General features: G+C 43.1%; 1 protein-coding gene across 6 annotated transcripts in view; it reads left to right on the top strand.

The window, feature by feature from the left end:
• Window positions 1–25393, top strand: part of LOC114861132 (RNA binding protein fox-1 homolog 3-like) — a 379746-nt gene that overhangs the window by 89528 nt on the left and 264825 nt on the right. For all 6 annotated transcript variants that reach the window (XM_055510625.1, XM_055510624.1, XM_029160160.3 and 3 more), the window contains exon 4: window positions 19886–20010. The gene's annotated coding sequence lies outside the window, so the exon portion shown is untranslated. The remainder of the gene's footprint in view (window positions 1–19885; window positions 20011–25393) is intronic.

Here is a 25393-nt window from a genome sequence, read left to right as displayed (position 1 = left end):
TCGGCACCGAGGATCGCTGTGCCATTTCAAATGGATTTAGCCTCTTTTCAACACGGGGTAGAATTGGCTAAACGCCTTCGTCACTGTTGGTGTAAACAGAACAGGTTTCTGTTGCTACACTGATATTCACTTCGACGGTGCAGCTGCCTGTTAGGAAGCTGCTGGGCTGAAACGTGCCATTTAGGCCCCGTTTTACCTCTGAAGCCAGTTGTTGCACAGATGTGAATTATGAAGTGAATTATGAAGAATAATTATTAACGAGCTGCAAGGACGCAGTGGGGGGGGGCAGAAATGCTGGGATTGGTGCTGAGAAACAAGCAGCACCAACCCCCGTCTTCAGTCTCGAGTGTCCCCATTGATTTATCAGGACTCTATTTTTAGTAGCACATGGAACAGTAATGGATTCATGGGAATTAACAATGATTCATGCGAAGCTAATATCAGAGATTTCAGAGGCTCGATTAATGCCGAAGGAATTCAGCGCGTCAACTCGACAATTATTCATAATATTTCTCCCGCTGCATCAACACAGATGCTTCTACCTTATCAGCTTGTTAAAGGAGCAGGCGTGTTTGCTTCCATTCAAACTGCCAACTGTAGGAACAATTAATAATCTATGGCCACATACTGTAATAAATAATGCCGTTACATTTCCCAGTCAGTATCTCATAGACGGATGCTGTTGTTGCACGGCTGCTGGCATCAAAACAGCAACTGATTCACTGATTTACCCCAGCCATGCAAATTTTTGCTGATGTTTCCAACCACTGGGCTTTTTTACTATCTGAATATGATAGTGAATTACATTATAGATGTGGTGTTCAAAGATCAACTTTGGAATTTTATTCATGGATCAAATAGGTTATTTGCAAGTAACCCATTTTGACCCCGGTGTGCTTTGTTCAGAGAGACTGTATATGGATGTAAATGGCAACAGAAAGAATTGGCAGAGAACCCGGGAAATGCACAGTTGTATAGTTGATCAGCTGACGACTTAAGTCAACATTTTTATTTTGAAATGCTAACTCCTTTATGCAGTTGCTATCACATCTTGTTTGCGGATGCACATTGCTGGCCGGTTAGGACAAAATAAAAGGCTCCACCAAAACAAAACGCATCCCACACCAAGATAATGTCAGGCTGAATAATGAAGTGGAACAAAATGACAGTTCGGTCTGATTGTCGTGCTCGCTCTATGCGGCATCATCTATTGGTTCAGATTGAGTTTAGATTCAATTTGATGGTCTGCTTTGCTGGATGAATGAGCAGTTTCCCTGTAGTTATTCGCTCATGATGACTCGCCCGATGCCGTAGTAGATACTAATAGATTTTACTCGTTTGATCTTTTGCGTCATCTAATTGAATCAGCTAAACAGTGAGGGAGGGCTCCACTTGTGAAATAGTGTGTGGGGTTACAGACTGCTGGAGGCCAGGAAAAAACATGCTTAGAGCATTAGAGCACATGATCCCAAGAAGAAGAAACATACCAGATAGTGATATCAGGAGAAAAATGAAATAAAATAACATCATCATCTAAAATCACAAACTCTCCAGCAGGTAAAGGGCTTTAATCGGCACTACTTTTTATAGAGGAAGAAATCTGATGTTGAGTACCAGCATCTGTAGAGTATGTTGATCAGCTTGTTCAGTGCTATGGGTGGAGAAAGTCATTTTGACGTTTTTATCCCAACCTGCATGTTGGGATAATAAGCACACTTCCAATGACACAAGGATTTTGTGGGGTGTCTGTTTGGAGTGGAGCGTCTGACCATGAGGATGATGGTGCTGGTCACGGCAGTGGCTCCGGCCAGTTTGAGGTTGGGTGTCAGGTAATATTCAAGAATGAAAGGACGCTCAGCTTCCTCCATATTTTCTATGCAGAAAAATTATCATTTATTCCTCTGCAAAAGTTCCCTGAGACATCTCAGGGGATTGATGGCCATGTGCTCACACACTACAACTAGTGGTTCCTGTTTTTGTTTGTACCTGCCACAGCAACGGTTGGGCTGAGAGGGGGCGGAGCTAAACAACAGGTAGGTCCAATCACTGCAGCTTAGGTGATTTGTCAGAGCGCAATGCATTTTGGGTGTTGTAGGATATAATCATTTTCAGCCACAACACTCTCTTTTCTGGACATAGACCATCAATGTTAAATGTTGTTGCACATTTTTGCTGATAAAATGTAAAATATTTATAACTCAACTTGCTCTTCAGTGGTTACCGCTGGTAACCTCATCTCAGACCTCATCAACATAGCCAATGTAGCCTAAGGCGCATGATTAGCTTAGTATTAGCTTACCCATTTTAAGACTTTCTCAACTGGGCCTAGCACTGTTACAATTCATGTTTTTCTTCTGTGAGCTTTGTCAAACATAATGTAAATACTGGACTTTAATTAGACAAGCTTTGTTTCAGTTTGAGCGCCAACAATTTCGTTTTCTTTTGATCTGCTGCTCATCAAATCTATCCTCCGTGGTGGAGCATATTTTGTAAATTAATAATTCATGCTTTGTGTTGGCCCTGTGGAAAGCGCTACATTGTGAGCGTAACACTAAAGCCTAAACAGTATTGCAGGTCTTGGCCTAGATTCATGTGTAGCTTTTAGATAATAAAATTAAAAAGTCAATAAGCCATAAAAAGCACAACCAAAACAAAGAAGCACCAAAAGGTTTTATCCTAGTTGTCATTAGATGCGTAAAACGTTAACGATGGAGTCATATTTTTTTTTTTTTGGAAGTTATTTTAAAAAGCAGATAATCTGTTACATGATCTCGACCGTACACTGCTCTGTCTCCAAATTATCTTCCAGCGCTGCCATTCTCTTCAAAATAACCCGACAAACACTTCAGACGGCTCTTTCATATCTAACGTGATTTCTTTTCATGACTTCAAAATCTTGGAAATTGGACTCAAATGCCAGCCATAAATGAACCATGAACCACACATAAATATTTCAGGCGCTACCTCCCATATAGTCTGATCCAATTTACTTGTATTTACACCAGCTAATATAAGCTTTGATGTTACTAATCAACACAGTGTCAAAACATTAGAAAATAAGCCATTTTGGACAAATACTTTTAGAAAAGTCAACATGAGGCAGGAGATGTGAGAAAACAAGACGTGGGGCTGGAACCCACGGCTGTTGACCACTGACAACATGGAATATAGATATATTAATATATAATATGGAACAAGACAGCAGGAACAGTAAGATACAGTAGTTTCTTGGGTGAGTGGACAAAAAATACAAACCACTCTACCAATACTGTGAGTGTGAGTGTGTCTGTGAGTGATACATTATGTTTCCTGATGATAATATCCTAGAGCTTAGGCCACTCAACGCTGTCATACGTGCATATTTATCATTAAATATGTTTACGCAGTAAAATGTTCTGCTTAAAACAGCTTTAACAGTTACGATATTTAGGCACAAGCCTATTATGTCAGCCCCTCATTAACTTCCTAATGGTCCTCATTCGTTTGTATAATTTTGCCTCATTAATTCTCAGGTTATTAGCATCACATGTCAGATACATACACTGATAACTCGGGGAATAATGAAGCACAGGTGTTTGTGTCGCTTGCACAAATGTGTACAAGTGATGCAGGGGCGATTCCAGGATCAGGGCTGTAGGGGTCCTCAGCCCCTTATGAGAAGGAGGGATGGACACAGTGCCTTGCTCAGTGGTTCAGAACACCTGCTACGCAACTTGTAGCTTTTAAATGGCTTTTATTGGTTTTTCTAATAGCATCATAGACCCTTCTGCTCCAGCCAACCTGTCCTCAGTTAGATTTAGTGTTATTTTGAGAAGCAGCCTTATTAATTGTGTTGTTGTATAATTACAATGACTCAAAATAAGCTGCTGCACAGGTAAATTATATCACATCCCCTGTAATTAAGGGCTGTCATTTTTTTCCTCTCGCATTAGACCACCTCAACTATTCACAGACATACGTTACAGCGAGCTGAGAATGATGCAAATTACTTGGTAATGGAACATCACAGTGACATGCTTCACCATCAAAATGACACATTACTGACATGTAAAGTGACATCATCACTGCAGGCTACCTGACCACTGGCTCTTTCTGCTGCCTCCATCCCGCTGGCTCTCCTCCTCTGCCTGTTTGTGTTGCCAACCAAAAGGAAAACATACAGTAACAACAAAACTGAGAATTCAGTGTCTGTCAAGATCCATCTGCAGCAGGAACACTTCCTGTTTCCTCAGGACAGAACAGGCTTAAAATCAGTTTAGTAGTGCCATTTGTTTTATATAGGACTGAGAAGTAACAGTGAAACATCTCTGCCAGTCTCTGATCGTATAATGTAATACGAAAGAAGGGTGAAAAGTGGAGGGATGTGGAGGCCCCCCTCACATTGCCTGGTCACCTACAGGCAGTCAGACAGAACGCAAGTTGTCTGTCCACTAGTCTGATTTCCATCCCGTTGGCACACTGGGTAATAGAGATCAGTAATTGGGTGCTATAAATCCCAGGCGAGGACAAGGTGGGTCAGAACAGGCTGATTACTTAGGCATTACAGTCAATCTAAGCAAGTCCTTGAATTGAAAGATTTGGTGAGGTGGATTCTCATTATCGGGCTTGGTGCATGTATGCATTTCTGTGAAGGAGTAAGGGCCAAGGTCCCCTTCCCATCCCCTGTTGTGGGATGACATTACGCAATGCACCAGTGCCCTCAACCGTGCAGACTCGTAAACATCACAAGAAATTTATTTTCCTCATCCCCCCGCGGTTTTATAAGAATGTTTTTTGAGTCGTCAGCGAGCGAGCGGAGGGGCCTGCCTGAGTTTTAAGACGCCTCTGCCTTTATGACACATTCACAGCAGGTTCAATGTTAGGCCACGAGAAGGTCCTTTGGCGCCAGCCTGCAACAGGCGTGAGACCAGCTATCTGTCCCCACTATCCCTCAGCTTCAGTTACAGAGCGCTGTTTATCTTCCAGCGTAGCCAGAAAACAAGCTCTCAAGGTGATTAGCCCTGTCATTTAACATGAGGCAGATTGATGGCTATATGGTGAAATGCACCTTTGTTATTTTTCATCTCAGGGCCTATGAGCCTAATCCATTTTAAGCTTCTCAGTAAGAAAAAGAGTCTATGGAAGGTGAATTAGAGTGTAAAGCCAGTCGTCTCTCTCAGCATTCTCCCCAGCTGAAGGTGTGACTTACTGGATTATAGGAACAGTAGTTTTTGCTCCAACCCCCTTAAGTTCTCTGATGCGCCTTTTATATTCCTGCCTATTTAGAGACAGATTCTGTATCGGGGCGCGCATCGACACATTCTGACTGTGAATTTTCTTCATCACAAGTTATCATTGCTCCGAAAAGTCTTTGATTCACACTCTTCAAAGTCATTTATTTGAAGAAGTACAATCCGCACAAGCTCAAAATGTAAAAAAGAAAAAAAAAGAAAAAACACCTTATGAATAATAATGTGGCTGCGATGCAAAAACATGGGATAAATAAGAAAAAAAATGTGATCAATTTTCTCAGCATAAAATGAGGATGAGGGAGATATATGACAAATTTATGCTGCGGCATCAGCGCAAACCCCTGCAGTGTGAAGTGTTCCCACTCAGAGGAGCACTCATGCTAGCATCATCCCTCGACTTCTGTAACAGCATGCTACTTCACTTAGCAGCCTCCATTTGGGATGCAGCACAAACACTGTTTCAGCGCTTTTATCTTAATGCACTGCAACACTCTGTAGCACCAAAGGCACGATTATTGCACAGAGAGAGCAGCGCCGCGCATTTAAGCAAGACTTATTTGAACGGCGACTTCGCGGCGGCCTAAACACTCAAGGGCAGACGACTCTGTGATTCTCGCTGCTCGTTTGGCTCGTTGTGCTAAATGGACTGTTTGCATATGTTTTAATATAACACTAATTCCTTGCGTCGTTATCTTAGTTTTACCCATAATGTCCTACTGAGTGTGTTTACTGATTTGGAGAGCAATTCATCTGCCGGATACACCACTAATGTCGCTTTAACCATCTGCTGCCGGGATCGGCTGTGACTTACTCCTCGAGGAGGAAAGAAGCACGAGATTTCCGAGGGCTCACGGCGAGGCTGGTGTGTTTATATCTGCCCGAGTGGCGGCATATGGCTGCCGTCGGCTTTGTAGTGAGGTGTGGAGGTGAGCCTCGGCAAAGCTTTGTCACCACACCCATAACTAGGGGGATAAAACATCTGTCACCCTCGGATCGGAGCGGGCGCGTGGCCGATGTGACAGCGAGGCTTGTTCCCACACTTTCAGAGGCCACTGATTTAATGGAGGCACGGTGTCAGCGCTGACCTCATCCGCTGATGTCTTCACAGCAAATGCTTTAACATGTGACATTGACACTCAGCAAGACAAACAGTAAAGGGGGGAAGATGGATTCGCAGGGAGGGCCGCGTGTCTGCCATGGACGTGCCACAGTGGTGGACGACAGACAGGACGACAACGGTGTCGAGATGGAACGACGGATCTCACAGTCATTTAATGTAATAGGTCGAGTCATGCACATTAATATAACTCCATCCTCTTACTAGTCTGTGCACTGCAGTATGTGTTGTTCATATGACAGCGGAGCAGTGTTTTATTTAAATCCGTGCACGACTGTGTTTTTTCCAACATTATACAAAAGAAAATACATTTTAAATCATTCATGCTGTACTTGACCAAACGGTGGTTGAATATGCAGCAGAATTGCAATTAGTGTGGAAGAAGTTGCAAGACCCAAGGGTCAAATCATCAACCTTCCCCTGACCAATGAATGAAGCAGACATTTGAGATTCAGATGACCGTTTATTTGTGTGCTCATAGTTTTAGCAGAACTGACATATGTGGCCTGAGGTTTGATCCGCCTGGTGATTTCTAACCCGACACCAACCCTTGATTCAGTTTTGAGCCTCCGAACTAGAGCCAAAGATGAGAGAACCAAAGGTGGATGATGAGATCTGGGATTTGGGCAGTTTATTATCATATAGGTCTGTATATACTGTATATCAGCAACATCCATTGATTGACTTATAGTTTATTTATAATAGTTACTGATGCTCAAGTAGAATAATGCATATAATATCCATCCATCCATTTTCTAAACCGCTTATTCCCTAATGCGGGGTCACGGGGGTGCTGGAGCCTATCCCAGCTGGCTATGGGCGCGATGGACTGGCGGTCGCCAGTCCATCGCAGGGCAACACATAGACAGCCCACCGCACCACCGTGCCGCCCTGTACATGCATATAATATACTGTACTAATTGGTTTTTGGTGGCCAAAGTTCAGGAGTCCCTGCTTGTTGCTTCCTTCCTTTCTGAATAAGGTGACTTGTCAAGTTGACTGAGAAAAGGAAACACATAAATTCTAGTGTCTTCGTAAATTTGTTTGTCACATGTTTTATTCCAACTTCATCCAGGCTTTTTAATCAAGACAGGAAGTAAACAGGATACTGAAGGCTGCCTTCATAAAGCTGGTGCTCAGAGCTACTGAAATCACCCATCAACCTCTTTTGTGAGGACTGTGAAACTGCTTTATTGCTTTAATTAAAGCAGCTGTAGACTCGGCCCACTTCTAAACTGTTCTGTTCTGGGATTGTGAGCTTGTTAATTAAAATTCAACTTCTTTTAGAAGCTAGAATCTGTAAGAAATAAAACACCCTTGCCTTACATTAGTGGAGACTTTAGTTAGACTAGAACGGTAAAGGCTTCCCTAGAATTTTGCGCAGATACAGACTTTGAGGCATCTTGAAATACGATGACATATGAGTGCAAAGTTTAACAAAGTGAGTGGACACCACTGGAACTTCTATAAGAAAGTTGAACCGATGTGAAAATGTGGAACCAAAGTAACCTTGATGCAATTTTTTCTCTTGCTACGCTATGATGTGTGTCATTATGTTTGTGTTGCGTTATTCTCTCTGTTCAGACATAAACTGAACTCTGCTTAATGGACTAACCTGCCAAATTCACAGCAGCGCTAAAACAAAGGACCTGCTGTTTTTAAAATGATTGAGCCACGACTTGTCAGCAAGATTCTACTTTCGCCCTTGAATGCTAATTAGGCAATGTTCATGCAAAGTCACGTAGGCACTCCCGAGGGATCTTCGGCGGGATTGGCAAACTCTTAAAACAAATCTTAGCATGTTGTCAGCATAACAATGTCAATAAAATGACATTTCACTTTTTGTGTCAGTGAGGCATTTTTTATTCCCCGAACAGGAAAAGCTTCAATGAGATCCCCCCCCCCAGCCATCCGCATTGTCTGAATCTGTGACACAATTTCTACAATCAGCCTGACAGCCGCCCTAAAACAAATTTAAATGTGATACAGCTCATTTGAAAAAAAAAAAATAAAAGACAAAACCAATAGGTTTGTTGTAATGTTTGCTGGAAATATTGTTCACACTGTGTAGGGCAAACCTAGAGACATGAATTAATATTTAAAACTTTGAAATTTTATTAGCAACTTTCTCCCATGAAATTTTGAAAATGGTGTGCCTTGGAAGTCATACTTCATGAAATGAGCGTAGTTTTGTTTAGATTGATGTGCTAACACATTCCTTATGGAATCGCCATTTTCATATTTGAGCCCCGTTTTTAATTGAGTGGGGGTTTTGACCTCGTTTTGCTGCGGTGGACGAGCCAATCACACATTTGGTGCTGAAAGCAGGTGATTACAGGCTGGTTACTTGTGTACTGATGACCTAATTAAGTTTAAAATTAGTTGTTGTTGGGGCATGACAGGGGGCAACGAGGAAAAATGCAGCACTGAGTGTTCTGAGTTCAAAGTAATTACTGCAGTCCCTAATAGCCAATACCATTATTTAACCATTATTCAGAGTTATTTTTGCTGACTCACCTACTTCGCTTTACCTGGTAGCAGCTCAGAGTTGGGAACCTCTGGATCAGATATCACAGAACTGAGCTCCAGCTTTTGTAAAACCATAAATCAGCCTAGAAAAAAAGCCTAAAAAATCTACAACCTTCATTTGACTTAGTCTGCTCTTACTGTATATACTGCACCACATGAACTAAAAATAATCTAAATATTTGCATATATATTTGAAGGCAAATGTTTTGCATGCAACTTACACCAATAGAAAAGAAATAAAAACAAATTAAAATAGTGTTTTAATTTATTCACCACAGCAAATCTTCAAACTTGTACTGACTCAAGGTCCTTTAACTTGAAATGATGTTTTGAAGAGACAAACTACTGAGAGTATTTAAAGACAGAATTCATGACGGACACTGTCTGTATTTTGTAAAATGTATTAAATAGTTTCTTTTCATAATAACATGAATTATTGAAAATATGAGTGTTGAATTCAGCAGTTATTGACACTTGACAAAGTCACTGAGGGCAGCTTCAGACTCTTTCTTTGGAATGTGCTTCATAAAGTGACTCTACCTGCTGTCGCACGAAATTCTTTATGTCAAGTAAAGTGTCCCTGTTTTTATATATGACTAAACAGGTGAAACACTTCAACATTTCAGGCTTTGCAAATCAAAGAAGAGAGATAATTTTACCTGTTTAAACAAAGATAAAATAACTTTTGTGCTTCCAAGACAGCGGATCATATACAAGGAGACAAACGAAACACTAACACATTCAATTTCTATTCTGTTTGATCTCATCTAAATCATTGGTACAAACATTGCAATAATGGGATAGTTTAAAAAAAGTTGTTTAAAGTGTTATGGTAAAAAGTGTTATTGGATCTAAACTTCCTTTTGTTGTGACCAGATATTATTAAAAAAAACAATAATGTATCCAATGTGATTTATAAGCAAATCTTTAAAAAGCATCTCATTTTTAATGAGTAAGAATTTGATGTCATGTATTAAATACTGTAGTTAAGAAGCTATTGACAAAATGCCTTGCTGATCTTTACCATGTTATTATTAAAGTAGTATTAGTATTTAGCAAGACTTTGAGAAAGTACTTGAATTATGTAATTGACATACTGACATTAGTTTAAAACAAAGGCCTACTTCTATCATAGTATAAACTGTATTACAGAAACTGTACTTTTATTATTGATCTTAACAAACTCAGATTTAGTCTCACACTCGTCTTACTCTATGTATCGTGTATATATACATATATTAACTATTAATATACACATAACTATCTCATCATAAGAGTCTCAGGGTAAGAAAATAATAACTGTGTTCTAGGCTCTAAACCCAAACAGCTACACAGATATGTAAAATAACATTTAAAGCGTCTAGGAATAATACAGAGCAGTTCGACATTTCTTGTTTTGATTTATTATTTAATTTAATATTTAAGTCGAGCTGGAGTCCAAGTCAGGCGTCAAGATGTTTACCAATGTGCATTTGCAGCAGTCTAAAACTAAAGGTTATGTGTCTAAATGTCACCACATCCAAACTGCTATAGAAGGGCTTTTTCCAGTGCCCCGCACAGAACAGGATTCTGTGAGAAATGCGCTTGATGCGTTGCCATCCAATAAAACCCATTTGGAAATGAAATGAGTGGAAGGCAAGGAGAGAAAAAGGAAGCCAGGGGAAAAAACCGAAGCCGGGGAGGGAGCAGTGGGTGGTGGTGGGGGGAGTCACCGCCGCCCACCGCTGCATGGCCCTGACACCTTGTGAAGACTGCTCATTCATCACGCGGCGCAGGGCTTGAGCCTTCGTAAATCACTGTGGATAAAGGACGCGCCATAAAGGATGGAATTGTGAAGGTAAGGGTTTTAAATCCCCCTAGATGATCCGAGATAAACACAGAGAGCTTTTTGACAGTCCCTCGTTACCGCCACAAGCGAGAGGAGCTGTCACCGCTCCCTCCTTGCCTTTCATCTCTTGGTAACAGTCTGGCTGCTAATATCCTCAATTATCTCTGCAATATGTTGCTGGGAAAAAGGGAAAGTTCCGAGGAGGCATTCACACAATTTAAAAGTTTTAATTTGACAGCTTGTGGTGTAATGATGATTTGTGATGAGTGCAGCAGGGGGCTGCAGCCCACACCGAGCGTGTGACAAGTGATTGGGCCGGACTGAGAATGGTTTGTGGATGTCAAGACTTTCCAGATCACATGTCAGGAAGCCAAATAGACGTTTCGCAGGTTGATGTGGGTGGTGGGGGTTAAATGGCAGCGGCACTTCCTTTGCCCAGTGCTTTTCAGAAGACAGCAAATAGTTTCACTCCCGTCATCTAATATTCATTCCTCTTCGTGTCTAAATTAACTTCCAAACGATGTTCACATCTGCCAAACTTCAACAGTTTTGTTCTGCGCTTGGCTCCGTTTTCTGATCGCGTCGCTACGCGGAGCCTCAGCCGACAGAGCAGAGAGAGAGCGAGCATTTGCATAGACGGAGCAGCCGCCCCTGTGATAATGACGGCTAAGTCACTGCGTGATCGAGGCACAGAGGGCACCAGACTGTTGCATGAAGGTTGATCCTCAGGAAACCTCCTCCCACAGCTACCTAGGCAGGTAATTGTCTTCTTGCCTCTTTTTCCCCCTGCTGATGTATATACATAGCTTCAACTTGGAGGATAAACCAATCAATCATTCTGAGTGTCTCCAGTAATAAGTGAAAGTGATAAATCACGGCTTTGCACTCAGGTTTATGAAATATTGTGTGTCCTGCAGGTGTGGATGCATTATCTGGCAGCCGGTGTTCCTGGTTAGAGGTGCCGGTGTCAAAGCATGTAGGCAGCGCTGTGCTGTGGCTAATAGGAGGGTCCGCCTACAGTGGAAGTGCCTGCTCCATCAAGGGCTTTGTGCTGCGCCGCAATTAGAACACAAAATATTAACATGAGGATGAGACGCGGCGCCTCAACTTAAAAGTTCAAGGTAGTTCACGCCGACGTGCTTGTGTCAATCTTCCTCCGCTGGAGTAATTGCCTCAGGTTCATTTATCTTGAATCGGCACGAGATGAAGGCAGTAGCCTCCGAGGCGTAATGACAGAATGCACACTTTCTTGCTCGCATTAACAGGTTTTTTTTTTCTTTCCCGATAGATAAAAGTCCCAAATAATGGCTCCTGTGATAGAGTGAAAGCAGGAAAACAAATTGGCCCTTTGTGATAACAACTCCCCTGTGAGCTACCCGGGCGTGAGAGATAGACAGACAAAGTTCTGCGAGCGCGGGGTCCGCGGCGGCTCGGCGCCGGGGGAAAAGCTCCATGCCCTACAGAAGGATGGATGGCGTAGATCTGTAATGGCTCCTCTTGCTTTTGACAAAGTAACCCGACCTGCAACCTTCATCCTCATTGGCTGAGTGAAAGGGCATTGGCAGGGAAAGCAGCCGGAGATAAGTGAGGTCTGTCATTGCGGCGGGTGCGTTATAAATTGTGGCTACCTCCATCATGTGTGTGAGACAAGAGAGCTGTCTCCTCTGACAAGCCGCCTTTTGACTTGACATGCAAAAAAAACAAATTGATACAAGGCGGGGAAGGAGATATTGAATTCGATGAGGGCTGAGCAGATGTGGGAGGTGATGTCTTCCTACACAACTTTTATTTAACATCACACATTTTTGATATTTAATTAATGTGCCGTGCACACATTTTATTGTGTAAAACGTAGGATTGTAGGGCTGCTGACAACCAGTAATTAAAACCCCATGGATTCTCCGTGTTTGTTCAAATTTAGAACAGCGCGTAGTTGTGTTCGGTGTGTAAATGCGTCGTTTAACCCATCGTCACAGGAAGTGATGTCATGACTGGACCTTTAGCCGAGTTGCATCCTTGTGTGTAGACATTTCTGTTCAGCAGCAGCTAAAACTTAATGCAACTGAACTAAATGTGTTTATTCTGGATTATGTGCCTTTATGAACAGTTTTTGGGCTTTTTTTTTTTTTACCCAACCTGTGTGTGTGTGTGTGTGTCTGTTCTCGCTGCAGGTGATTGACAGCTGACCTGCTCTGCTTCTATCTTACTGTATAGCTCCGCCTCTGGCTTTCGGGGCATTTTTCTATCACACACTACAGTCGATCAGTGACTTTCATGGATCGGCCTGTCCGGGTGCTGTATTGTAGCTCACTTATGAGCATTCTTCTCTGTTGCTAAGTGGCGAAGAGTCGTTTTTGTTATATGTAATGCAAAAGAGATTACACAACCTGGACCGTGTGTTTCATGTGGGAGTTACCACGGACGAGCGCAGCACTTTGTTGGTCAAAGTCACTCTGAAATAGTAGAGATATTTGACAGAGGCGTTGGGCTGAGGAGATGCATGGTTCCTTTTAACCCACACTCTTACCGAGTCTGTTTTTACTCCGACTTTTTGTTCTAACTTGGACTGTATGCACAAGCACAAATCTCCTGTTATTGTAAACCAAACACTGGGCATTAGGGCGCTCAGCGAACGCCTCAGACAGGGGGATTAATCACATGACCGTAGTTCACTGAACTCTGCCTTGAAATATGAGCCTCATTTCTCCTTCCTGGATAATCAACTTACGGGGGGAGGAAAAAAGAATCAGATATTTCACCTTGAAATGCTTTATAACTCGCTCGCAGGATTTCAAACTTGTCACGCCTGCGGCTGATTATGCCAGTGTGAGAAGAAAACAGATGAAATGGAAGCTAGGATTCTTCAGCACAGCTTCCCTTAACACATGCACGCCACTCTGTAAATGCCAAAGAATAAATTAATAAATCTACATGAAAGCTCATATTAATTAAAATGTAGTTTTCCTACTTTCAGAGCTGACGGCAGATGGGGAATTTGGCCTAAACACTATGTTTTGGCCAGTTTTTCTTACCAAGTATGACAGAGGTTTATTAGTTCACATTCTCTATAGATCATAAAGGAGAACCTCAGAGTGATCTGTACACGGGATACACTGTAGGAGTAGTTTACAGTAAAATGTTCCCTGACGACCATCAGAATATTTCATGTCAACATTCTATTAATAGTTAATAGATTTTAATAACTCGGTGACTGTGAGCCATCTTAAAACTTGATCTTTCCTTAACTTTAACGAAGTAGCTTTTTCTTGGCCAAACTGAACCACACATCGGACCCTGGAGTCAGGTCTGGCCGGTACCTCCATCCCTTCAGCCGCTCCTCTCAACTGCTCATGAATAAGTGTAGCGCTGAAACAGAATCCATCACTTGCTGCTTTATCTGCTCACTTCTTGGCTCTGGCTCCGAGGCTCGGATCAGGATTTTGTCAGCTGAAGCTGTTGATTGTGCCACTGTTTTAACCAGATCAGATGTAGAATTAGTCTATTTCCTACAACCCTGGATTGGTGCTGACTGACCACCATATATCTCAGTCTCTTTGTCTTAGAGGCAAAATAATGGGTCTCAGTTGTTTTAAGTTATAAACTTTTTCTAACTGCAGTTTGAGTGTTGATTAGAAGCTGGATACATTGTTCATCACTAATGAGAATAAAAGTAAACGTGCATCTAACGGCTCAGTGTCCTCTGGACGTGTGTTTATATTAACTCGAATAGCTCTGCTGCATATTGACTGTATTGTAGTGAAGTTAATAATAATGTTTATTTATAAGTAGTCCACCCATTGTCTGTCGATGGACAGCACAATCTGGCTTCATTTCTAGCGTGGACACATTAATGGCTGTGTTTATCAAAGCCTTTAGCAACAAATGTGTTGCTGTCACGCCTACACAACCACACACACACACAGGCCCAAGTTAAACAATGGCTCATTTTTTAAACTTTGGAAAACCCCAATTATTCTCAGAAACTCGAGGAAAGAAAAAAAAATGACTATGCATGAAGGTGGTCAGATGTTAGAGGTCAAAGTGGTTCCCTGATGGTTCCACATCCCCGTGCTGAGCCAAGCCTCCACTGTCACCTCCACTGCTGCTCTCCTCTCAAACAACACTCTGCATTCAATTCTTTCAGGGGAAGCCGTGCCCTTCCTACCAACATACTGATGTTTAATTCATTCCCTAAAACCCAAGGGACACTCATAACAACAACAGGAAAAAAAGACAAAGGAGAGATGGAGCGAGGGAGAACGAGGCAGAGGGAAAACGAAGAGCCGAGAAATTAGAAGGAATTAAATGTTTGCCTTGTGTTAGTGATTGGGTGATGTGGAATGAATGGAGAACTCTACAGGAAGACCGAACCGAGGAGACAAATACGTCTCGTGTCCTTGTGTTTTGTTTGACTTGAGGAGCGGATGGGGGCAGTGGAGATGCTGCTGGACACCTTGGCATGCTTGGTTTTAATCAGAGATTGACTAATCCATGTCTTTCAGAGGCATGGATTAGAGGGCTCCCCTCGGACTCCGCTAAATTGGTCGGAAGGGAAGGGAAGGAGTGTGTTGAGCGCTGCCCAGGGAACTTTTGATGTGTCAGTCAGAGACTTTGGCATGGTTTGCTTTTATTGACCTTCCCATCCTTGATTTGTGATAGATCCCCTGGTGCTCGGGCAGCCGGGGAAGGTGCCGGGTAGGTGCTCGGGGTTAGAGGAGATCCAGCGTTTGAAGAATCTCCCGATTGTGCTGATGGCGCAGAGCTGCATTCCTGCAACTCATAAACAGCGAAGGGCGCTGAGCGGCGGCGCCTCCGATGGGTTTCGAAGATTATATTTCTGTGATTTTTGTTTCTGTGACAACAACAGGAAACGACGCGTGGCAAAGGGGCCCGGGTTCAATTTAAGTCCCGGCTCCTACTCCCACACAGCTGATCTGAGACAACTGATCCTGCCCCAGTCATCTTTTATTACCTGCTGCTTCCCATTCATCTCTCAGTTTAAGCCAAACGCTGCTATGCAATGTTAATGGATCCAAAGTACACTGAGTCAGCTCTAAATATATCTGCACCTCACGCATGTACAGTGTGTCACTTATGGATTTATGGTTAATAATAGTCTACTGCTCCTTCCGCTGTCACACTGGTTTCCTTTCCTCCTCGTAGGAAGAAGAGCATTATTCATGTTGCGGTGTTGAGACCACTATTAATGTAATGAGTCAGGCCGTTAATGTGATCCCCTCTCAGACACAAAGGGGATCTCTCAACCTGAGCTCCCGCTGCAGACAGGAGACCTCTGTGCCCTACATAACAACGACGGGACGTGTCATCGCTGATTTATTTTGCCCTTGAACCTCCGAGTCATAGCGGATAGCCTTTAAAAGAAGCGAGCGGAGATGGAATGGATGCGGCGTTACAAACTATTGAACGACGTACGTGCGTTACAGCTGAAGGCTTTTAGGGGCAGCGCCGTAATGTGAAATGTGCTATTTCTCACACGCGGCACAGCTCCGGGACGGGCAGATCAGATGAAACTGGCTTGACCTGTGAGGAGCAGCCACTGCCTCCTACATCGCCGGCCATGAGGGGAATGGCAATGGACGGCGGGTAAATAGGAATCAATTCAAATTCAGCCGAGGCGCCGTGCCTCAATAAGGCATCGCTCCATCTACATGTAGAGTCACAAATCATATAATGAATAGATAAGGAAGAATGTAATTTCATACTGTCAACACCTGTCAGACAGCATGTCATGGATGAGCTTATCATTGCGCCATTTACATCCAACGTAAACACGCCGGCTCACTCGGGTCCCGTCCACAAACACGACGCCATGGCAACCGTCTGCGGAGACGCATCCTCAGAAGTGTTTTAAGCAGCCTTATTAACTCAGTCCACTTCCTCGTGTAATTAATGTCTGCTTACAATGCGGCTAATATTCACTGTGTAACCTGTGAAGACACACAATAATTATGTGACCGTTTGAGTGACAGAGATCAGGTAACCAAATAGAGGTGGCCTGTCTGCAGCCTCATCAGGGGGAGCAGAGTGTTGGTCCAGGTTAATAGGCATTCTCCAGGGAGGGATTAGATGGAGTTAAAGGAAGGAAGGAGGGAGCCATTTGAATTCACTATAATAATGTCAAATACCTTAAAAAGCTTCTCCTATCATTTTTCTGCCACGGGCCATTTACAAGTTCTTGGCCCCGGCCGTTATGAAGTTCCCTGCGCAGGCATTAAAAAACACTAAGATCCTGTGAAAGAACACTTCATTTGAGCCGGACGGACGCTCTGTAGTACTATCCAGAAATAGCCGGCCATCTGTTTCCTGCTCCGGCAGCAGCCAAGCGCTGAGCTGGAAAATATCTCAAAGTGACTGAGTCCTGATTGAGGATTAGAAGAAAACAAAAGTAGCGCAGGTGTAGATATCGCCGGACCAAAGAGCGGCCTCGTCTCCGGATCCTGAGACGCGGCGCGGGCTGGAAGATGGCGCTTTATAAGGGGAATGCCACTTGTAGTGAAGTGGACCTGTGATCGATTGGGATGTGAAGTGGCTTAGCCGTACCTCTGTGTGTCAATAGCTTTACCCTCTCCCTCAAACCTTTGATAAAACTCTGACTCGCGGCAGGAACTTTGAGTCTGTCTTCACCTGTAGACCTCCCTTTATCATTATCATTATGTTTCCACTGAACCCTCCACTCAGGCAATCAGAAGTTTCACTCGGCAACCCTGAACCAGGACAAAACTCTTAGATGACTTAAAGGTTGAATTGACTGCGCATTAGGATGCACTTCACCGTGCCACAGATTGAGACAAGGATTTAATTGGCTCCATATCAGGGTTAGATAGAACTGCTGTTGACTTTTGATTAGAAAAAAATAAAAGAACAAGGTGACTTGATATCGCGGTGATAAGCAAAAATCCCAACTCGATCACATCAATATGTTTCCCCGGTGCACATAGGTGGCTCACCTTGTAACCAATGACAGTGGGCACAGTGGCTCGCTGGCAGATAGACATCAGAGACTTCCCAGCGAGCGTGTGTCGCCATGCATTTATTGCTGTGTGTGCAGTGTCTGTTTTCCTAACAATCGTTGCAGTTATTCTACACATAGCGCCGACTTAGAGGTCAAGCTATGCAAAGGCATACATTTCTGGAGCACCGATGTCGGCTAATTCGCAGCGTGACATACAGCTCTTCAAAGTAAAGGTCACCTCTGAGTAGCACTTTATGGCTTCATATCAGTTTTATAGGAAGCGGCTCCACGTTAGCGGGATCGGACTCACGTTTCCTACTCACGTGCCGGACTGTTATTTATAAAGTTGTGTTTTTCCGCTAGTTACAAGGAGCACCTGCTAAATTGGTAATATTAATAACAATATTTTTAGTGCAATGCTCAATCAGTGCTTGATTCCGTCTTGGTTTGTGATGATTGGGTTCACATTTACGAACAAACAAACGCAAAGCATCTTATTTTCCTGTGAGATTGTAATTGTTTATGCAACATGTTTATGGAGATGACGACATTCAGAGTCCTGTTTTTATTTCACTCCATGTACAATAACATGGCATTTTTAATATTATATTTTGTTCTGAGGGTGTACTGTAGGTTGTTATAGCATCTATGTTTTTGCGTTGTTTATCTTGTCTATTTTTCCTGTTGTTTATCTCGATCCCTTCATGAATGTCTTGAGGAAATCTTTTGAACCCAGAAATCACGGTTTAGATTTTGATTATTAATTTCCTCCTGTTAATGTAATATCTCTCTCTAGGGAATCTCATTACATTTGACGCAAAGCGTCACACTCTGTTCTCAGTTTGTACATAATGACGGTGAACTCACATGCCTTTTGGAGCTAGCGTGTCTATTTCAGGTTGCCCCATTGAATCTGAGGTCAGACTTTTTACATTGGGAGTCACGGTGCACGTCCGCGTGCAGCAGACGCCTCCACCTGCTCCAGCGCCGCTACATGTTGATTGCAGGTTAAGCCCTCGGTGGCGACGACGAGTTGTCTCTTTGTCTGTGCTGGTTATCTTTGTGGCCCACAGTTTGCTACGCTTATTCAAAATGCAAGTTCGCTAGTCTCCATAGAAACCCATTTCTCCAATACGTCACTGGTGCCAAATAACCCGGTTGCGTCACGGCAGCTTGTAAAGGTTTGATTTTGGACACTGGGAAGATGCAAATGCCACTGGTAGGAAGTTGAGTTGAGAAGTTTATTGAATGTAAAATTCAGAAATAAACGCCTACGGATGTTAAGAGTTGGTTGATTGATGCAGGTGAATAGACTGTAGATGGAGACTGCAAATCCAGCAGTTAATGTTTTCATCTTTCTGCAATAAATCCTCCATTCACAAACCCAAGTTCAGACCAAATCCAGTTCCAGAGGTCAAACCTGTAGCAGACTCATATCTCATGTTGGCTTCGTGCTGTGTCTCTGGGCAGTGGGAGGAAGCCAGAGTTCCCAGAGAGTCACAGGGAGAACATGTAACCTCCGCACGGAGAGCCTGGTCCAACGTGAATCACCTGCGCTGACCACCACACCAGCACAAAATCAGAGCCACACATCGAACCCAAGGTCCGAAGCAGGAACACGGCGAAGGCAGAAGCAGGTGCAGGAAAAAAAAAAACGGGAAGAGGGGGAAAAGAGGACGCAAACAATCTGGCAGTGTGTAAATGAACAGAGCAGGTTAAACAGACTGGTGAACAGGTGCATTCAATCAGGAAGTAATCAGTGGAGCAGACTAGAGGTGGGGTGGGGGTGATAAAAAGCCAGCTGAACAGTAATCAGTGGCAAAGCAGGAAGGGGCCGTGACATCGCAACGGTGTTTTAAAGAGTCAAACCCGCATCAAGGTCCCAATAAGGCTTCACTGCCAGAGTTTGCTTTTATTGTGGCTAATAATTTGGCAACGCTTGTCGATAAGAGCCTGCAGAACGGAGCCAACGTGGAGCCCGGCCCCCCTTTGATCCCGCGTCTCCCACCAAACATCGCGCCGCGCTCGACAGCAGAACACTCCTTCAAATTACCGCTCGGACAGGAAAACCACGACTTTCATGTAAGCGCGTTTGGCGCCGCGTGTTCAGACCCGCCTCCTCTCCCCCCCCCCGTCTCTATTGAACGGTGTCTGTTTGAGAATTCCCGCCGGAATATTTACACTCTTTCTCTCTCCAAAATGTCTAGAGATAATTGCTGGAAGGAAGCGCCCGGGAAGGTCAGCCAAGAATCCCGCCGTGGGTGCCAAAGTGAAACCTACAGGACTACAATTACTTGGACAGACTGAGGCGGCAGAGCAAAGTGAATGACGGGTAGGAAATAATTCATATGAATCACCTGCTGTATTATGAATAACCACCTGCTGAGAGGACATCGCACGGTCAGTTATCCTCCGAATTGGTCCTGAATAGCTCTTTTGTCATTTGTTGGTAATTGCCTTAATTCTCTTGATAATATAATGGAATTAACCTCTGAGAACATTTCTTCCTTATGGCATTTATGAGACAAGGTTGAAGTTAGCATGCCAGCAGTCACACAATTATATTTAGATTATTCCACTCCGCTTCCCCTTTTGATGTCGGAGTTCCTTTTGCGCTGCCACTCACGATCCATAATCTTCATTTTCCCCAAACATATACTGTAGCATTGAACGCAACACGAAGGGCTTCCTTTTAAGAAATTCCGGATCCCTCACATCTGTTTTCTATTTAAGGTCATATCTGACCTTGTAGTGAGCAGACATAAAAGGCTGTCAGTCAAGCTATCTTGCCGTCTTTGTTTCCTTGTGGTTGTCATTCTCCAGAGGAGTCAAGCAGCCACTGACTTAAATCTAGTGATTCGACGCTTCTGGCAAAATGCTTCTCTGTCCTTCTTTCTACCAACCTCAGCAACTGCCTCGGGGTAAGGTGGAAAGAAGGTGACGAGAAAAAAAGTTTCAGAACGGAGTTTGGATGGTTCCAGAATGTAATCAAGGCCGGGAGATGGTTAAATACTGTTGTTGAGCTTTTTTTTGTAATGAATCGCTGCTTCGTGCTCTGACCTTTTAAGAGACTTTAACCTTTTCTGTCAAACCTTCCGAACAAAGAATTCAAGAACAAAGAATAAGCGGAGACGAGTCGCGGCATTGGTTGAATTCTAAGAATTTTTTTGATGATGACATTTTGAAAGCCAAAGGAAATTCTAACCCTCAAATATACTAGTGCTCCCTGCATGTTTGTTTGTTAATGCTTGTTGCCGTTCACGTTTTACACCTTCTTTTACCTTTTCTGCCTTCATTCATATTATTCAAATGCTGTCTGGCTAATATGCACCTGATTTACACTCAGCACTGTTTTCATCCTACATCACAGACAGAGGAAAGCAGAGTCAGGAGGATGACTCACATTTAAATATAACTAACTAACATTATCGTAATATATATATTATTAGGAATAATTATAAATAAATACATTTATTCCATTTATTCTCTATTTATACTCATTAGCCTGTTGTTGACCACCACTTTTACAGTAGGACTCAAACAACATCAAACATCAGTATGTCACATCCTGGCTCACTTTCCCAAACAGGGATCAAGTGAGCAACTTATTTCTTTCTTTTCATTTTAGTTGATATAGAAATGTCACATCATTTTAAAAAGAACCTCTGTTTTATCCTTTAGCTTTCGGCTGCCTAATGCAGAGCTGAAAGGACTCCAGCCAGGAGCCACAAACAGGCTGCACTGTGCTCCACAAATGCAATAGCTTCGCTGAAGAAATTAAAAAAAACAAATCAAGGCACCTTTTCTATACAGAAGGGGGTTTCTGTGATAAGCAGAAAGATTTAAAACGTCCAAAAGCAAATTCTTCACTTTCACCGTTTTGACTCAGAACCCTCTTCTTCTACTGCTACAGTACGTGGATGCATTGCAGCTGGAACCAGTGAGGATTTAAGCAGCGGGGAAAGTACCGTAGACGCTTCGTGTTCTGCAGCTTACTACTGTTTTCATATTATTTAACGATAATTGCAGGAGAAAGGTTGAGGAGTGAGATGATGTGAGGGCGGGACTGTCCTGTCTGCTTGGTCTGGGGCCCTGCTGTCTGTGCGGTGCCACACCCTGTAGACCTCCATTCTTAATTATACATGGCTGGAGTGGGAAATTAACATAAGGCACATCATAAAAGGCTTGATAAGGGCGCTAATACAATTACATTAGAGTGATTAAAAAAGGTTAAATAGGTGATCTATTACATTGATCCTAAATGCATTCAGACTTGATTTAATTTAACAGTGCTATAATGCTTTAGTTAAAATATGTTCTATTAGTGTGTTGAGCCTGCATGTATAACGATTAATTATTGAATAATTGTTCATGCATTTCAACACTAGCAGTCTCTGAAGGGTGATTTATTTTCTTCAGTGGCTGTGCAGAGATAGGGCTTAATTACAGTGGATAGCCTTATCTCCCCTCTCTAATCCGCTCTTTGGAGTCTCCCGCGTTCACGCCATCTACTCGTCGATATCATCAGACTGTTGGCGGAGCCAGACGGAGAAAGTGATCCCCAATTTCTCTGTCACATTAAGGCTCATTCATGAAGTCTCCGCCGTGGACCCGACTTAAGAACTGCAGAGCGGGAGGAAGGACGAGCTGCTGCGTGCCAGGAGCCCCCCCCCCCCCCCCGAGGCCGGGGTCAGCGGCGCTTTACCCACTCGTGCCGCCTCCGTCTCTGTCCGCCGGACGGCCTGAAAGGCGCCTGGCTGAATCGGATCAGATAATGGCCTCGCTTTCTTGCCAGGAGCAATTTGTTGCGGCTCCTCTTGGTTCACGCAGTCAGTTCGGTTGTCTACCTTCACCCGCTCGCACCCGCGTCCACGTGCTCAGGGCTCCTCCTGCTTTGACCACTGCTCGAACCGGATGCTTCACAGTCAGCTGCTTCAAAGGGCAATCAGGGAAGCTCCCAGTTTAATTATTGGAGGTTCCACCACAGTCGGCAAAGATAGTTGCATATATTAAAAACACGTCCAATGAACTGCATCTTAAATCAACTGCATTCTGACATGGTTAATGAGATCGGGATCATGTGTCCAATAAACAGTGATCCGACGCTTAAGATAAAGTGCTGCAATAAAAAAACACTTCAACCTTGACTAACGTTCTTAATTTGTGGGCATTCGGATTTTGACTATTTAGCAGATGGATGGTGGTTCTAGAGCTTTTGGACCTAAGGCGGTGGTGCATTCAGGGACTTCGGTGAGGCAAGCTTGTCTGTGTTGAGTGACTTCCTGTTCCTCCTTCTTTTCTAGTACAAAAACAAAGCATTGCCAGACCCCAATAACACTATGGAGGAAATGGTGATGCGCATGGTTGATGAAGTGGGTCCACACGCTGTCTCCCTGTCCTCCGTTCGCTGGAGTGATGAACACGGTGCCGGAGATGCTCAGTATGCTGATTTCTCAGGGACATGACAGCAGAGGCTGGATGTTGTGCTGTACCTTCATTGGCTCAGTGGGTTGATGTTTGTCAGCGAGGCGGGCTGCACCGGTTCCGGCTAGTTGGCGCTTCCTAAACATCGAGATCTCTTCTGTTTTCGTAGTTCTCCGTGACCGGACAGGAAAACCGAATGCTGAAGTCTCATTTTCCTCTCTATGACAGTTTGACATAAAACTGACGCGACTCCAAACACACAAAAACAAGTCTTGCACAATGTTGAGTCTTCCTTCGCTCTCTAGTCCTCACTCACATAGCATATGGAAGTTTTAAAGGAAGATCTAATAGACTTTTTTATTCTCGGGATGCTTTTATGATAAAGTACCCTTTCCTCCGATTTCATTTCGTTTTAGAAATTAATCCATTTTAAGGCACATTAGCCTCATTTATTTCTCCCGTATATGTTTTTTTTTCATCTTCATCCCGATACTTTGAATCATTATCCTACTATTAAGCTGCAGTGCATTGATTTCTTCTTATTATAGTAAAGTCTAACCTTTTTACTCTGCTACCTCTGCAGAAACTTCAGTTTTTGCCTGAACACTATCGATGATTGATATGATATCCTCCAGCAAATGAAACAACTGAAATCTTCTTGTTCGTACGACTACATATTAGTAAATAATAGCATTTATTCATGTGAATTGCTTTGACTTTGAATAGATGCTGCACATAGAGTCTCCGAGTCTTTTATTGATTGCATAAATGTAGTAAAATGGGAATTTAAAAAGCCTTTTTATCCACCCTGAAATGGTCTCTTGATGCATTTCTTCCTTCCTCAATTAGATTTTTTTTTTAAACAAATTTCTCATTTAAATATTTAAATAAACAAAACTTTTTGCCCATCACATACTCATTAACTCGGTGCCATTGTTCAGTAACTTCTCATACTTTGCTTCATGGTTACAACTTTTGTCTTCCTACTTTCTTGTAAATCGTCGGCGGTGTAAGTCGCCGTCTTGCCTGGAATATAATCAATATTCAAACGAGGTGGGTGATTTCTGCTAACTGAATACCACATGCCAGCACCGGATGGTATAGTGATGGTAATAGCACTGTCAAGTTTGACAATGTGGAGAAAGCAATACCGTCATCCCTCATATTCACTTTTGAAAATCTCATTTTGCTTTCATCTCTTCACTAACACAGAACTGTCAACATGTAATTCAATGAATGTCACCACAGTGCCTCAACATTTTCTTCATCTCTTTTACCAATGCTGCTCACACCATCAAGCACGACTTCACTTCTGCTCTGTTTACATGATGTTGCTGCCACTTTGGCAGCGATTTCAGTTAATTTTTATGCAACACACAAGCGTGTCTTTTATACTTTATGCGCAGGCTTCTGCTAAAGGTGCTGCATTATGGGGAACGTTGGATTCGAAAGTGACGCCTTGACGTCGACAGTGGGGCCTCTGCACAATAGCCACCTTTATTCAAGGTTGCGGATGATATGTGCTGTCAGATTGAAGGAAATTGAAACCAGCCAGTATCTCAGACATTGTGAGAACATTATCTTCTGCTTCGAAAGGCAGTGAAAAGCTCCCAGCACACACACACACACACACACACACACACACACGCACACACACACGACTACCTATACATGTACCGCATGGCTTACAGCGTCCTTTGCCTTCCATCTGATTTCCACTGACACCTCAAGAAAGAGCAGCCGTGAAAAAGTTTTCTTGAAGCAAGGTCATCAATTGAAGCCGATGCCTTTTAAAAAGAATACCTTAATATTATCTTATTGTCAAGTTAAAAACCAAAGGCTGATTAATTCTAATAAGCATGTCTGTGTGGCCACCTTAGTGTAGTTCTCAGCACACCCACTTTATTTCTCCATTCTGTCTACTGACAAATATTAGTTGAAATAATCATGATCATTGTGTCAACTGTGAGCTCGACTTTTGTATCAGCAATGGATGAGATGTTTTTACTGAGCGTTGTTTCGATTTGAATCTCCTGCTTCTCGTTAAAATGAGGATCTTTCTTCTCTTCTTTTAACAGAGATCATTTACATACAAAGGGATGATCCCTCTTCCTCAGCCTTCCCAGAGACAGGGAATTACCCGGTGTAGTGCTACTTGTGACGTTGGCTTGTTTCGCCATAAGACGGGTGAACAACACTCGAGTTGTTTGCAAGCACGCTGGCATTACAGTCATTTTCATCAGCACTCTTGTTCAGGTAATGTTCCTCCAGGCTGGCTGATTTCAGGGCTT

Source organism: Betta splendens, chromosome 8 (assembly GCF_900634795.4).
Source record: "Betta splendens chromosome 8, fBetSpl5.4, whole genome shotgun sequence".
Classification (NCBI taxonomy): Eukaryota; Metazoa; Chordata; class Actinopteri; order Anabantiformes; family Osphronemidae; genus Betta; species Betta splendens.
The sequence above is the reverse complement of the archived record's forward strand: the minus strand, read 5'-3'. Positions and strand labels throughout refer to the sequence as shown.